We start from the raw sequence: 17,184 nt of genomic DNA, 5'->3' as shown, positions 1-17,184 counted from the left end.
TGACCCAAAGAATGTCATGCAGCTGCATCTCCGGCCCGCCCAGGATGAAAACCCCATTTTTTGTCATGATTTTTTGTCATAGAAGTAGGAGCCCACCACATCTATGATGATACCGGGTTTTGTGACAATTATCATCATAGAAGTGTCGTATGTATGACAGAAAAAAAATTTCATTCGGCCCAAAATGTCATGGATGTGTCTTTTTTTGTAGTGCATATTTCTCAATGTAATTTTCTTTAATGTGGCATGATTGTTCAGATCCAAATGATTCAAGATAAAAGCTTATAAAACATAAAGAATAATAATGCTTCGAAGCATACTAACAAATAATCATGTCCTATCAAGATAGCATAGCCAAACAAAGCTTATCCCTACAAAATCATATAGTTAGGCCATGCTTCATTTTCATTACACAAAATACTCCCATCATGCACAATCCCGGTTTCAGCCAAGCAATTAGTTGATACTATTTAACGCGCTTCAGCTTTTTCAACTCTGATGCAATACATGAGCGCAAGCCATGGACACAGCACTATGGTGGTATATGGTGGTGGTTGTGAGGACAAAAAGGGAGAAGATAGTATCACATCAACTAGGCGTATCAACGGGCTATGGAGATGCCCATCAATAGATATCAATGTGAGTGAGTAGGGATTGCCATGCAACGGATGCACTAGAGCTATAAATATATGAAAGCTCAACAAAAGAAACTAAGTGGATGTGCATCCAAGTTGATTGCTCACGAAGAGCTAGGGCATTTTGAGGAAGCCCATCATTGGAATATACAAGCCAAGTTCTATAATGAAAAATTCCCACTTAGTATATGAAAGTGACAACATGGGAGACTCTCTATCATGAAGATCATGGTGCTACTTTGAAGCACAAGTGTGGTAAGAAGGATAGTAGCATTGTCCCTTCTCTTTTTTTCTCTCATTTTATTTTTTTCTTCTCTTTTTTTCTTTTCTTTTTTCTTTTTTTATTTCGCCTTTTTTGGCCTTTCTCTTTTTTTTCTTTTCTTTTTGTAAAGTCCGAAGTCTCATCCCGACTTGTGGGGGAATCATAGTCTTCATCATCCTTTCCTCACTGGGACAATGCTCTAATAATGAAGATCATCACACTTTTACTGATTTACAACTCAAGAATTACAACTCAAAACTAGAACAAGATATGACTCTATATGAATGCCTCCGGTGGTGTACCGGGATATGCAATAAATCAAGAGCGACATGTATGAAAATTATGAAGGTGGCTTTGCCACAAATACGACGTCAACTACATGATCATGCAAAGAGCAATATGACAATGATGAAGTGTGCTATAATAAATGGAATGGTGGAAAGTTGCATGGCAATATATCTCGGAATGGCTATGGAGATGCCATAATAGGTAGGTATGGTGGTTGTTTTGAGGAAGGTAAATAATGGGTGCATGATACCGGCGAAAGTTGCGTGGTATAATAGAGGCTAGCAAAGTGAAATAGTGAGTGTGTGTATATCCATGGACTCACATTAGTCATAAAGAACTCATATACTTATTGCAAAAGTCTACTTGCCCTTGAAGCAAAGTACTACTACACATGCTCCTAGGGGAAGGGTTAGTAGGAGTTAACCATCGCGCGATCCCGACCTCCACTCATAAGGAAGACAATCAAAAGAGCACCTCATGCAACAAATTTGTCACATAACTTTTACCATACGTGCATGCTACGAGACTTGCCAACTTCAACACAAGTATTTCTCAATTTCATAATTACCCACTAGCATGACTCTAACATTACCACCTATATATCTAAAAACAATTATCAAGCATCAAATTGATCCTAGTATTTTATGCACTTTCTATGATAGTTATTATTATACCCAACTCGGATGCTCATCATTCTAGGACTAAATTCATAACCATAGCAAATACCATGCTGTTCTAAAATACTCTCAAAATAATATAAGTGAAGCATGAGAGACTAGTTCTTCAAAATTAAGCCACCGTCGTGCTCTAAAAGATATAAGTGAAGCACTAGAGAAAATACTATCTAGCTCAAAAGATATAAGTGAAGCACATAGAGTATTCTAGCAAATTCTAATAAAGTGGACTTCTCACAAAAGGTGTGTACAGCAAGGATGATTGTGGTAAACTAAAAAGCAAAGACTAATATCATACACGATGCTCCAAGCAAAACACATATCATGTGGCGAATAAAAATATAGCTCTAAGTAAAGTTACCAATGAACGAAGACGAAAGAGGGGATGCCTTCCGGGGCCATCCCCAAGCTTAGGATTTTGGCTAATATTGAATATCTTGGGGTGCCATTGGCATCCCCAAGCTTAGGCTTTTTCCACTCCTTATTCCATAGTCCATCAAATCTTTACCCAAAACTTGAAAACTTCACAACACAAAACTCAACAGGAGATCTCATAAGCTCTGTTAGTGAAAGAAAACAAAACCACCACATAAGGTACTGTAATGAACTCATTATTTATTTATATTGGTGTTAAACCTACTGTATTCCAAGTTCTCTATGGTTCATACCACTTAATACTAGCCATAGATGCATCAAAATAAGCAAACAACACACGAAAGGCAGAATCTGTCAAAAACAGAACAGTCTGTAGAAATCTGTAACTAACGCAAACTTCTGGAGCTCTAAAAATCCTACCAAAATAGGAAGTCCTGGACAATTTGTCAATTGATCTACAGAAATAAAAATCAACGCAAAAGAACGTTTCTGTGATTTAACAAAACTAATTTCGTGCGCACAAAGTTTTTGTTTTTCAGCAGAATCAAATTAACTATCACCATAGGTTATCCTATAGGTTCTACTTGGCACACACACTAATTAAAACATAAAAACACATCTAAACAGAAGGTAGATGCAAAATTTATTACTAAACAGAAACAAAAACAAAAAACACAAATAAAATTGGGTTGCCTCCCAACTAGCGCTATCGTTTAACGCCCCTAGCTAGGCATAAAAGCGAAGATAGATCTAAGTAGTGCCATCTTTGGCACTCAACTTTTTAATGGAGTTATGCTCAAGTCCGGGAGGCTCCTTGCGTTTCCCTTCATGTTCGGAGATCTTTTGATCTAAGGCATCTAACCGCTTATTACAAAGTCTAATCAAATTACTCATGCGGTTGATATTCCCACCAATATTCTTAAGTGGTTCAACAAATTTTTTCAATTCACATAATTTCTCTAGAATTTTGGTTCCTTCATAAGAAATGGGTGACCCTTTTTGTAGGGGAAGTACTCCTACTATCCCCTCTATAACTTCATAAGCGGAACTAGGATCAATTTCAATAAAACTCCCTTTTGGGGCAAAATCAAGGAGTTGTCTATGGGGTAAAGTTAACCCAACATAAAAATTGCGAAGCAAAATCTTGAAATCTCCTTCTATATAGCGCAACTACGATAAGATTCTAACATCCTAAACCAAGCATGTATTAAAATTTCTCCTTGTCTTTGTTTGAAGTGAAGAACTTCAAAATCGGGAGACGAAGGGGTAAAGACCGAACTAGCCATTATGACAAGGTAAACGATCTAACACACGAGAAAACAGAAAAAGGCAAGCGAAAGAGAGAGAGGAGAAGATTGGAAAAGAGAGGGCGAATAAAACGGCAAGGGTGAAGTGGGGGAGAGGAAAACGAGAGGCAAATGGCAAATAATGTAAATGCGAGGGAGATGAGTTTGTGATGGGTACTTGGTATGTCTTGACTTGAGCGAAGACCTCCCCGGCAACGGTGCCAAAAATCCTTCTTACTACGTCTTGAGCTTGCGTTGGTTTTCCTTGAAGAGGAAAGGGTGATGCAACAATAGTAGCATAAGTATTTCCCTCAGTTTTGGAGAACCAAGGTATCAATCCAGTAGGAGGCTCCTCAAAAGTCCCACGCACCTACATAAACAAACAAAGAACTCGCAACCAACGCAATAAAGGGGTTGTCAATCCCTTCATGGCCACTTGCGAAAGTGAGATCTGATAGAGATAGTATGATAAGATAAATATATTTTTGGTATTTTATAATATATATTGGAAAAGTAAATATGCAAATAAAAGTAGATTGAAAGCTTATATGATAAAAGATAGACCCAGGGGCCATAGGTTTCACTGGTGGCTTCTCTCAAGATAGCATAAGTATTACAGTGGGTGAAAAAATTACTGTCGAGCAATTGATGGAAAAGTGAATAATTATCAGATTATCTAGGCATGATCATGTATATAGGCATCACGTCCGTGACAAGTAGACCGACTCCTGCCTGCATCTACTACTATTACTCCACACATCGACCGCTATCCAGCATGCATCTAGAGTATTAAGTTCATAAGAACAGAGTAACGCATTAAGAAAGATGACATGATGTAGAGGGATAAACTCATGCAATATGATATAAACCCCACCTTTTTATCCTCGATGGAAACAATACAATACGTGCCTTGCAACCCCTATTGTCACGGGGTAAGGACACCGCAAGGTTGAACCCAAAGCTAAGCACTTCTCCCATTGCAAGAAAGATCAATATAGTAGGCCAAACCAAACTGATAATTTGAAGAGACTTGCAAAGATAACTCAATCATACATAAAAGAATTCAGAGGAGATTCAAATATTTCTCATAGATAAACTTGATTGTAACCCCACAATTCATCAGATCTCGACAAACACACCACAAAAAGAGTTACATCGAATAGATCTCCACAAGAGAGGGGGACAACATGGTATTGAGATCCAAAAAGAGAGAAGAAGCCATCTAGCTAATAACTATGGACCCGAAGGTCTGTGGTAAACTACTCACAACTCATCGGAGGGGCTATGGTGTTGATGTAGAAGCCCTCCATGGTCGATTCCCCCTCCAACGGAGTGCCGGCGAATGCTCCAAGATGGGATCTCGCGGATACAGAAGGTTACGGTGGTGGAAATTGTTTTTCGTTGGATCCCTGGATGTTTTCGGGGTACGTGGGTATATATAGGAGGAAGAAGTATGTCCGTGGGCGTGCCCAGGGGGTGGGCGCTCCCTCCACCCTCGTGGCCGCCTTGGCCGCTTCTTGGCTTGCACTCCAAGTCCTCTGGATCATGTTTGTTCCAAAAATCACCCTCCCGAAGGTTTCCTTCCGTTTGGACTCCGTTTGATATTCCTTTTCTTCGAAATACTGAAATAGGCAAAAAAAACAGCAATACGGGCTGGGCCTCCGGTTAGTAGGCTAGTCCCAAACATGATATAAATGTATAAAATAAAGCCCATAAACATCCAAAAGGGGTAATATAATAGCATGGAACAATAAAAAATTATAGATACGTTGGAGACGTATCACTCTTTGAGCCAAAGCTCGAAGGATAAACAAGCCAAGGATAATAAAAAGCCCAAGTATAATCTCCCTCCCATCTTGGAAGTTCGGTTGTGTGAATGGCCTTGTGATGAGTTCTTGAGAGCAGACGGGATTCATGATGATTTTTATTCTTTGGCTGAGAATGCAGGCCTCACCGACTTCCTCCATGACCAGCTCGATCAATATCTCCTACTCACTAATACTTTCGTGCAAATTTTTTACTTTCATACTAAGAAGTCACCACCTTGAGTGGAGTTTTTTCTATATGATGAGGCTAGGGAGGTTTCACTATGTGAATTTTGTGCGGTTTGCAAGGTACCCTTCGGGGGCAGCATAGAGGAACCACATCGTAGAGATGTGGATGGATTTATTGATATGATTACTATAGGGGAAATGAGGAAGATTTCCGATGCAAGAATTACTAGCATACACTTTCCTGTTCTGCGTTACTTTGCAATATTTGCTAGTAGATGCTTAATTGGCCGCGGGAACTATGAAAACCTTAGTGTTCCTGGTATTGTTATTTTGTGCCATGCTTTATTTCAGGGTAACACTATTAGCTTAGGCGCTATTGTTGCTAAATGATTAAGTTTGAACCGTACGAAGGCCCCATCTTTGGAGGTATCTATGCTTCACGCCTTGCTAAACACTTCAGAATACCTATTAGGCATTATGAGAAAGAGGAAAAGTTGTTGCCCCTACTTTTCTAGATAACAAGAGTATGGTAGCACATGAGTTTATTGTTGAAAATGATGAGAAGATGCTTAAGTATAATTTGAGATTTCATAAAACTCACAGTGAGACTATTATCTTGCCTGCGCCCTGATGACCCACAAGTGTAGGGGATCAATCGTAGTCCTTTCGATAAGTAAGAGTGTCGAACCCAACAAGGAGCAGAAGGAAATGATAAGCAGTTTTCAGTAAGGTTTTCCCTGCAAGCACTGAAATTGTAGGTGATAGATAGTTGTGTGAGAAGATAAATAGTAACGAGTAATAAGTAAATAAAATAAGTAAAGTGCAGCAAGGTAGCCCAATCCTTTATGTAACAAAGGATAAGCCTGGACAATTTCTAATAATGAGAAAGGAGCTCCCGAGGACACATGGGAATTATCGTCAAGCTAGTTTTCATCATGTTCATATGATTCGCGCTCGGTACTTTGATAATTTGATATGTGGGTGGACCGGTACTTGGGTGCTGCCCTTACTTGGACAATCATCCCACTTATGATTAACCCCTATTGCAAGCTTCCGCAACTACAAAAGAAGTATTAAGGTAAACCTAACCACAACATTAAACATATGGATCCATATCAGCCCCTAACGAAGCAACGCATAAACTAGGGTTTAAGCTTCTGTCACTCTAGCAACCCATCATCTACTTATTACTTCCCCATGCCTTCCTCTAGGCCCAAATAATGGTGAAGTGTCATGTAGTCGACGTTCACATAACACCACTAGAGGAAAACACAACATACATCTCATCAAAATATCGAACGAATACCGAATTCACATGACTACTAATAGAAAGACCTCACCCATGTCCTCAGGAACAAACATAACTACTCACAAAGCATATTCATGTTCATACTCAGAGGAGTAATAATATGCATAAAGGATCTGAACATATGATCTTCCACCAAGTAAACCATCTAGCATCAACTACAAGGAGTAATCAACACTACTAGCAACCCACAGGTACCAATTTGTGGTTTTGATACAAGATTGGATACAAGAGATGAACTAGGGTTTTGAGAGGAGATGGTGCTGGTGAAGATGTTGATGGAGATTGACCTTCTTCCGATGAGAGGATCGTTGGTGATGATGTTGGTGATGGTTTCCCCCTCCCGGAGGGAAGTGTCCCCGGCAGAAGAGCTCCGCCAGAGCCCTAGATTGGTTCCGCCAAGGTTCCACCTCGTGGCGGCAGAGTTTCATCGTGTAAGCTTTCCCACGATTTTTTCCAGGGTAAAAGCGATGATATAGCAGAAGATGGACATCGGAGGCCCACCAGGGGGCCCAGGAGATAGGGGCGCGCCCTATAGGGGGGGCTCCCCCTGTCTCTTGGACAGGGTGTGGGCCCCCTGGTGTATTTCTTTCGCTTAGAAATTCTTATTAATTCCAAAAAGTTGTTTCATGGAGTTTCAGGACTTTTGGGGTTGTGCAGAATAGGTTTCCAACATTTGCTCCTTTTCTAGCTGAAATTCCAGCTGCCGACATTCCTCCTCTTCATGGTAAACCTTGTAAAATAAGAGAGAATAGCCATAAGTAATGAGATATAATGTGTAATAACAGCCCATAATGCAATAAATATTGATATAAAAGCATGATGCAAAATGGACGTATCAACTCCCCCAAGCTTAGACCTTGCTTGTCCTCAAGCGGAAGCCGAAATCGAAAAATATGTCCACATGTTTAGAGATAGAGGTGTCGATAAAAAAATAAAATACGGACATGAGGGCATCAAGATCATTCTTATAACAACAATATATATAGAATTTATCATATGATTTCTATGCTCGAGTAACAATCAATTCACAATGTCAAGTATGGTCCAAAAACTTCATTGGGAACTAATAAACTATAATCTCAGTCATTGAAGCAATTGCAATTTATCGTAACATCAAAAAGAGTCAACAATAGGGCTTTTCAGCAAGCTCACATACTCAACTATCTCGTAGTCTTCTTCAATTGCTAACACTCACGCAGTACTTGTGGTTATGGAGTTTCAGCCAGACACTGAGAAAGATAGGGGCTTATTGTGTTGCCTCCCAATGTATTCACCTTTAGGTGATGTCAACAATAATAGCCCATGCTAACTTACATCCAATTGGATATATATATCATGATCTTTCAAACACGAGGAGCTTGCCAAAGGATAAAATGAAAAAGGGAAAGGTGAGGATCACCTTGACTAACACATAAAGTAAAAACATGAAGTAAAAGATAGGCCCTTCGCAGAGGGAAGCAAAGGTTGTCATGCGCTTTTAGGGTTGGATACACAAAATCTTAATGCGAAAGAACGTCACTTTATATTGCCCCTTGTATGTGGACCTTTATTATGCAGTCTGTCGCTTTTATTACTTCCACAACAAGATCGTACAAAGCTTATTTTCTCCACACTAATAAGTATGCATATTTAAAGAGCAATTTTTATTACTTGCACTGATGACAACTTACTTGAAGGATCTTACTCAATCCACAGGTAGATATGGTGGACTCTCATGGCAAAGCTGGGTTTAAGGATATTTGGAAGCACAAGTAGTATCTCTACTTGGTGCAAGGAATTTGGCTAGCATGAGGGGGAAAGGCAAGCTCAACATGTTTGGAAGGTCAATAACAATATACTTTAACTGAGTTGTGAGAAAACATAAACCATTATGTTGTCTTCCTTGTCCAATGTCAACTCTTTTAGCATGTCATACTTAATGAGTGCTCCCAATTATAAAAAGGTGTCCAAGATAATATATTTGTATGTGAGCCCCTCTTTCCTTATCACTTCCTATTAATTGCAATGATGACCAAAACTACGTTCATCAACTCTCAACAATTTTTATGCCTCATACTTTCTATATGTGAAGCTATCACTATCCATAAGATCAATATGAACTCTTTTATTCTTTCTACTTTATCAAGATCATAGCAACAAAGCAAAGCCCTTGACTCAACACTAATATTTATTATATATAGCTCACAGGCTCGATTACAAAAAGAGATCATAAAGAAAAACTCAAACTACTTGATATCAAAACTTCAATCTACTAGGTCAAGAAACTACTAAAAGGATCGAACTAAATAGAGCGGTAAAGATTGGAGTGTGATGATACGATACCGGGGCACCTCCCCCAAGCTTGGCAGTTGCCAAGGGGAGTGCCCATACCCATGTGATTATGTCCTCGAAGGTGGTGGAGTAGGTGATGATGAGGGTGGATAATCACACATCGAGCATAAAAGCCCCTCCAGCTTGCGGATAATGCCCTTGAGTCCGGCGATATGATCCTTCAACAGAATATTCTCCTGTGTAAGATACTTGTTCTGTATGCGAGCTAACTCAATCATCTTAAAAGCTTCGATCTCTATTGGAGTGAAAAGGTTAGGTAAAGGTTGAGGGATGTATTCTTCTTTCACTGCCAAAGCTTGAACCTCCATGGCCTTCTTGATCCCTTCATCCTTGTTGATATCTTCTAGTTCTTCTCTTTTCAGCTCTATCTTCAATAGCCAAGCATCCTTGTCTTCTTTGTTGGAGGAGGGTGCAGTCATGGTGCTCTAGATCTGCAACAGAAATAGCTCGAAACGAAAACAGGGGATATTTGCGTGATATAGTGGTCAAAACCTCCGGGAGTATATATAATGAATTTTTACCAACCAAAATATGTAACGTGCAAGAAAACGGAGTCCGGGAGGCACACGAGGTGCCCACGAGACAGCGGGGCACGCCCAGTAGGGGGGGGGCGCCCTCCACTCTCGTGGGAGCCTTGTGTCCCTTTCGGACTACTTCTTTCTTCCTAAAATTCTTAAATATTCCAAAACTGATAAAAATTTGGCATTGAAGTTGTTTTGGAGTCGGTTTACTTACCGTACCACATACCTATACCTTTTCGGAGTCTGAGACGTTCTGGAAAGTGTCCCTTATGTATTCCTTAGGAGTTACGGTTTCAATAATATTAGTTTCAACATTGATAGGATTGCCTGAAATATAATGTTCGTTCCTTCGAAGTTGTTGATTTTTATGGCACCAGAATGATAGACCTCCTCGATAATGTAAGGACCTTCCCATTTTGAGAGAAGTTTTCCTGCAAAAAATCTTAAGCGAGAGTTTAATAATAATACATAGTCTCCTACGTTAAACTCACGCTTTTGTATCCTCTTATCATGCCAGCGTTTGACTTTTTCTTTGAATAGCTTGGCATTCTCATAGGCTTGAGTTCACCATTCATCAAGGGAGCTAATATCAAACAACCCCTTCTCACCGGCAAGTTTGAAGTCATAGTTGAGCTCTTTAATAGCCCAATATGCCTTATGTTCAAGTTCGAGAGGCAAATGACACGCTTTTCCATAAACTATCTTATATGGAGGCATACCCATAGGATTTTTGCATGCAGCTCTATAGGCCCATAATGCATCATCATGTTTTTTGGACGAATTCTTTCTAGATCTATTCACAGTCTTTTGCAAAATTAATTTGAGCTCTCTATTGCTCAACTCTGCTTGACCACTAGACTGCGGATGATAAGGAGATGCGATTCTATGATTGATATCATACTTAGCAAGCATCTTAAGGAAAGCACCATGAATAGAATGTGAACCACCATCAGTCATAAGATATCTAGGGACTCCAAACCTCAGAAAAATAACTTATTTAAGCATTTTAATAGAAGTGTTATGATCAGCATTACTAGTTGGAATAGCTTCTACGCACTTAGTAACATAATCAACAGCAACTAAAATATGTGTATAACCATTAGAGGCAAGAAAAGGTCCCATATAATCAAAGCCCCAAACATCAAATGGTTCAATAACAAGAGAATAATTCATAGGCATTTCTTGGCATCTACTAATGTTACCTATTCTTTGACATTCATCACAAGATAAGACAAACTTACGAGCATCTTTGAAGAGAGTAGGCCAATAAAAACCAGATTGTAGTACCTTGTGTGCAGTTCTATCTCCAGCGTGGTGTCCTCCATAAGATTCAGAGTGACACTTGCGTAGGATCTGTTCCTGTTCATGCTCAGGCACACAACGTCTAATAATACCATCTACTCCTTCTTTATAAAGATGTGGATCATCCCAGAAGTAATGTCTTAAGTCATAAAAGAACTTTTTCTTTTGCTGGTATGTGAAACTAGGCGGTATAAATTTAGCAACAATGTAATTAGCATAATCAGCATACCAAGGAGCAGTAGGAGAAGCATGAACGACCGCTAATTGTTCATCAGGAAAGCTATTATTAATAGGCAGTGGGTCATCAAGAACATTCTCTAACCTAGACAAGTTATCTGCAACGGGGTTCTCAGCTCCCTTTCTATCAATAATATGCAAATCAAATTCTTGGAGCAAGAGAACCCATCTAATGAGTCTAGGCTTAGCATCTTTCTTTTCCATAAGATATTTAATAGCAGCATGATCAGTGTGAATAGTAACTTTGGAATCAACAATATAAGGTCTAAACTTATCACATGCAAACACAACTGCTAAGAATTCTTTTTTAGTAGTAGCATAATTTCTCTGGGCAGTATCAAGAGTCTTACTAGCATACTAGATAACATTCAATTTCTTATCGATTCTTTGCCCTAGAACAACACCTACAACATAATCACTAGCATCGCACATAATTTCAAAAGGTAAATTCCAATCAGGTGGCTGAACAATAGGTGCAGTGATCAAAGCTTTCTTAAGTATTTCAAATGCTTCTACACAATCATCATCAAAGACAAAAGGAATATCTTTTTGCAATAAATTAGTCAGAGGCCTAGATATTTTAGAAAAGTCCTTAATGAACCTCCTATAAAAACCGGCGTGACCAAGGAAACTTCGTATACCTTTTATGTCCTTGGGACATGGCATATTTTCAATAGCATCAACTTTGGCTTTATCGACTTCAATACCTCTCTCGGAGATCTTGTGCCCCAAGACAATGCCTTCATTAACCATAAAGTGACACTTTTCCCAATTCAGGACGAGACTAGTGTCTTCGCATCTCTGCAAAACTCGATCAAGGTTGCTCAAACAATCATCAAGTGAGGATCCATAGACAGAAGAGTCATCCATGAATACCTCACAAATCTTTTCACCAAAATCAGAGAATATAGCCATCATACATCTTTGAAAGGTAGCAGGTGCATTACATAAACCAAAAGGCATACGTCTATAAGCGAAAGTACCAAAAGGGAAAGTAAAAGTAGTTTTAGATTGATCCTTCGCTGACACAGGTATCTGAGAGAAACCAGAATAACCACCTAAAAAGCAGAAATGTGTGTGTTTGGATAGTCTTTCTAGCATTTGATCAATAAAAGGTAAGGGGTAATGATCTTTCTTAGTAGCTTTATTTAACTTATGGAAATCAATTACCATCCTATAACCTGTAATAATTCTTTGCGGGATCAATTCATCTTTATCATTAGGAACAACGGTAATACCTCCCTTTTTAGGAACACAATGGACAGGGCTTACCCATTCACTATCAGCAAGGAGCTTTAATACCTCAAGGAGCTTTAATATCTCCTTTCTTACCACTTCCTTCATCTTGGGATTTAATCGTCTTTGACGATCTCTAACTGGTTTGGCATCGTCCTCCAATGTAATTTTGTGTTGACATAACGTGGGACTAACGCCCTTAAGATCATCCAGAGTATATCCAATAGCTGCTTGGTGCTTCTTCAGAGTTTTCAATAATCTTTCTTCTTCTTTCTCTGAAAGTTAGCACTAATAATAACATGATATATTTCTTTTTCATCAAGATAGGCATACTTAAGATTGTCAGGTAAAGGTTTGAGTTCAAACACGGGATCGCCCTTGGGTGGAGGGGGATCCCCAAGAATTTCAACGGTAAGGTTATGTTTCAGTATAGGTTCCTGTTTAAGGAACACTTCATCTATTTCCTCTCTTTCCTTCATAAACATATCGTTTTCATGGTCTAGCAAGTATTATTCTAACGGATTAGTTGGAGGAACAACAATGGAAGCACGACCAATAAATTCATCCTTACTAGGTGGTTCCCTTTCACGAGGTTGTCTACTAAACTTAGCGAAACTAAACTCATGAGACATACCATCTATGCCAATAGTGACAATATTCTTTTCAAAATTAATCTTAGCACTAGCTATATTCAAGAAGGGTCTACCAAAAATAATGGGACAAAAATCATCTTGTGTGGAACCAAGAACAAGGAAATCAGCAGGGTATTTAACCTTCCGACACAAAACTTCAACATCTCTAACAATCCCAAAGGGTTTAATGGTATCCCTATTAGCAAGCTTAATAGTGACATCAATGTCTTCTAACTCAATGGGTGCAATGTCATGCATAATTTCTTGATATAAGGAATAAGGTATTGCACTAGCACTAGCACCCATATCACATAAGCCGTGATAACAATGATCTCCTATTTTAACAGAAATAACAGGCATGCCTACGACATGTCTACGTGTCTTAGTATCTGTCCTAGCAATATTAGCAGTCTCACCATAGAAATAAATAACATGCCCATCTAAATCCTCATCCAAGAGATATTTAACCATAGCAATACTAGGTTCAACATTAATTTGCTCAGGAGGTGTATAAGTCCTAGTGTCGGTGTCAAAACCGGTGGATCTCGGTAGGGGGTCCCGAACTGTGCGTCTAGGCAGATGGTAACAGGAGACAAGGGACACGATGTTTTTACCCAGGTTCGGGCCCTCTCGATGGAGGTAAAACCCCACTCCTGCTTGATTAATATTGCTGATATGGGTAGTACAAGAGTGGATCTACCACGAGATCAGAGAGGCTAAACCCTAGAAGCTAGCCTATGGTATGATTGTTGTTCGTCCTACGGACTAAAACTCTTCGATTTATATAGACACCGGAGAGGGCTAGGGTTACACAAAGTCGGTTACAATGGGAGGAGATCTTCATATCGTATCGCCAAGCTTGCCTTCCATGCCAAGGAATGTCCCATCCGGACACGGGACGTAGTCTTCAATCTTGTATCTTCATAGTCCGGGAGTCCGGCCAAAGGTCATAGTCCGGCCATCCGGACAACCCCTAATCTAGGACTCCCTCAGTAGCCCCCGAACCAGGCTTCAATGACGACGAGTCCGGCGCGCAAATTGTCTTCGGCATGGCAAGGCAGGTTCTTCTCCAAATTCCCTGTACCTGTCGAATAGTGTCCGGCTTCTAGTGCGTGTCGCTCTCCTCGCCTCCTGTGCCCCATAATGACCATCTTCCACGTGTCAAACGAATGTGAAAAGCCAGGGTTTTTTCTCATTTACCCCCCTAGTTGCATTAATAAGCCGCCCATAAAAGAGACGGGGATTTAGGTCCAATTCACCCCACTTTTCCTCCGCGAGTATCCATCAGAGCGCTTTCGACAGAGATCCATTCCACCATGGCCGGTTGGGGCAGCTCCTCCTCTCGCCTCTCCAGCCCTCGGCCTGGAGATTGGGAGTGGTGTTCCATCCCGCATAGCGAGCTAGTAGTGCTTCAGTCCAAGGGGCTCCTCCCCCCAGCATATAGGTCCCAGTTCGAGCCGGGATTGCCAACTATAGTGGCGGAGAGCAGGCGGAGAGCGTCCCCAATCCCTCTCAAGGAGAGCGGGTATGCCTAGTCCCTTATTTAATAAGAGGACTAGGATTTCCAATTCATCTGTTTCTCTGAGGGTTGCTGGAGTTCTACAGCCTCCAGCTACACAACCTCACGCCTGCCTCCATTCTGCATATTGCGGGATTCGTGGCCATCTGCGAGCTGTTTTTGGGCGTTGAGGCCCATTTCGCGCTGTGGAAGAGGTTGTTCTGCCTTGTGCCCCGTTCTCAGGAGGGGTCAATTTGTCAAGTGGGCGGAGCCGAACTATGGCGCATCGCCGGGACCGGATATCTATCCGGTACCCCAAAGAAGGCGTCCGAGGACTGGCCTTTGGAATGGTTTTATATGGACGACGTCCCCCTGCCCGACCCTGTTCGGATCGGCCTTCCTGAGTTTAATAATGCTCCGTTGAAGAAACGCCTGAGCTGGCGCCCACGAAACCCTCAGAGGGAATCTGATAGGGACGTCCTTTACCTGATGAGCCAAATAAGATTGCTAGCTCATTCCAGATTGACCATGATCGAGGTCATGGCCACATGCATTACGCGGGGGGTGCAGCCACTTCAGTATAGAGGCCACCCCATGTGGGATTTCAACGGGGAGGACGACGCCACCCGGTGCGGTCGCTTTGTACAAGGGAGAGGAAGAGGAATTCCTCCGGGTCAACCCACGGGGCGGATTCTCCATGTACAGTCCTCCAAGCTAGGTGAGCGAGCATTTTCACCTGCCTATTCGCTTTCGAAATTCCCATAATTGAGTACTTAGTCTAGCAATGTTAACACAGGAGCTGCGCCAGACTGTGAAGGAGATAAACAGCCCTCCTCCACAACCCAAGGACCCGGAACGGTCCCTCGATCCGGACTCCCAAGAGGACCCGGACTTATGTGTGGAGTTAATTGATGGGGTGTTTCATCAATTGAGTAAGGACAACACCTTAGTGGCCATTACGACCAACTATCCCGAACTACTTCCAGCCTCAAAGGTAACCGAGACCGAAGTCCCAGTACTTTCAAGGAGATCCATCCATGCTTTATCTTGAATGCCGTGAACTAATAGTGTTTCGTTTCGCAGGGTAAATCCTTGAGGCGGAAGGCCGAGCCCGCGGTGGGCAGCCAACAAGGGCCACTGAAGCCAGGTGGGCCAAAAAGAAGTGCGGACCAGATCGAGATTCCGGCGCAATGGTACGGCGTGCGAATTTAATGCCTAGGGTTTATGCCCTCAAGTCATACTAATGCTCATGCTATTTTTAGAAAGAAGAGAGCCTGCCGGACTACATCCACCGGCCAGAGTTCAAGGTCGGGTCCAGAAGCGGAGGCAGACACGGGGTGCGCCTCGGGTGTTCCTCCGACAGAGGACGCAGATGGGCTATCTGCCACCAATTCAGAGGTGGAGAGTGCCATGAACCACAAGCGTCGCCGGACTGTTCTTCGTGACGCATGTTTTTCCCCGGAGGCGTTGGACGCCTTTAATATAGGAGATGCGTAACTCCGTGCCGCTCAAAATGGTCTAGCCAGAGCCACAGAGCAGTATGTAAAAGACATAAAGGTGAGTAAATTTGAAGGTTATATATGTCAGTAGCCCCCGAGACTTGAAACAGTTAAGATAACCGTTTTAAGGATCATATGCTATGCAGGGTCTTACAAAGAAGAACACGCAACTGTCCCAGGAGCTTGAAGAGTGCAAGGCCCAACTCGAGGCCGCACTAGCTGCTTCAGATAATGCCAAGGGGACCCCCTTGGGTAATATATGCTTCGAAAGATAATTCCATTGTGAAGTGCGGCATGTGTGCAACTCTGACAATAATAGTGTAGATGGGGCCGGAGTAAATCCGGACAAGCAACAACTCCTACGCCAACTAAACGCTGGCGAGAGCATGCTGACGAGGGTGAGGCAAGAGAAGAACAAACTTCAAGACGCCAATACCCAGCTGGGCGAGGAACTAAAGGATGTTCGTATTCAGCTGTCTGCTTCCGTAAAAGAGAATCGGCGACTTCAACGCGGAATTTTTAGTAAGTACTTGAACAAATCTTCGAAAAAAGAATTCGGCGAGGAAGTCGATTGACAGAGCTATGTCTGTAGGTCTACTGACAGGTCGTCCTGCGGAGGAAATGCCCGGTTCAACGGGGGACCTTCTTCCCGAGCTGTTGCAACTGCACGAACGAGTTCGGCAGGCAATGCAGGGCGTCGTCCAGGCTATGTGGCCATCCTTCTCCATGCCAGAAGGCCTTGGGGATCTTGCAAAGAAGCTGGAGGGAGTGCGGCAGCGCTTCCGGTTGTGGAAGATATCGGCCTGCCGTCAAGGTGCCAGGGAGGCCTGGGCCATGGTGAAGACTCGGTACATGAAGGCTGACCCGAACCACATGGCTGAGGTCGGCCCTATGGGTCCTGACGAAAGGAGATCCCTGTCAGCTTAGTATATGGCCAGGTAGAGTTGGCTGCAAAGTATTCTCAACAGGACTGTAAATTAGACCGCCTATTGGATGGTATTGAAGAAGAATATACCGAGTCGGGTTGACTCTGTAATTTAAAATGACATGAAAAATGCCTTCTAGCCGAATTGTAGATTGTTTTTCATTGCGGACCTTTTCGCTT

This window comes from Triticum dicoccoides, chromosome 1B (genome assembly GCF_002162155.2).
Source record: "Triticum dicoccoides isolate Atlit2015 ecotype Zavitan chromosome 1B, WEW_v2.0, whole genome shotgun sequence".
NCBI lineage: Eukaryota > Viridiplantae > Streptophyta > Magnoliopsida > Poales > Poaceae > Triticum > Triticum dicoccoides.
The sequence above is the reverse complement of the archived record's forward strand: the minus strand, read 5'-3'. Positions refer to the sequence as shown.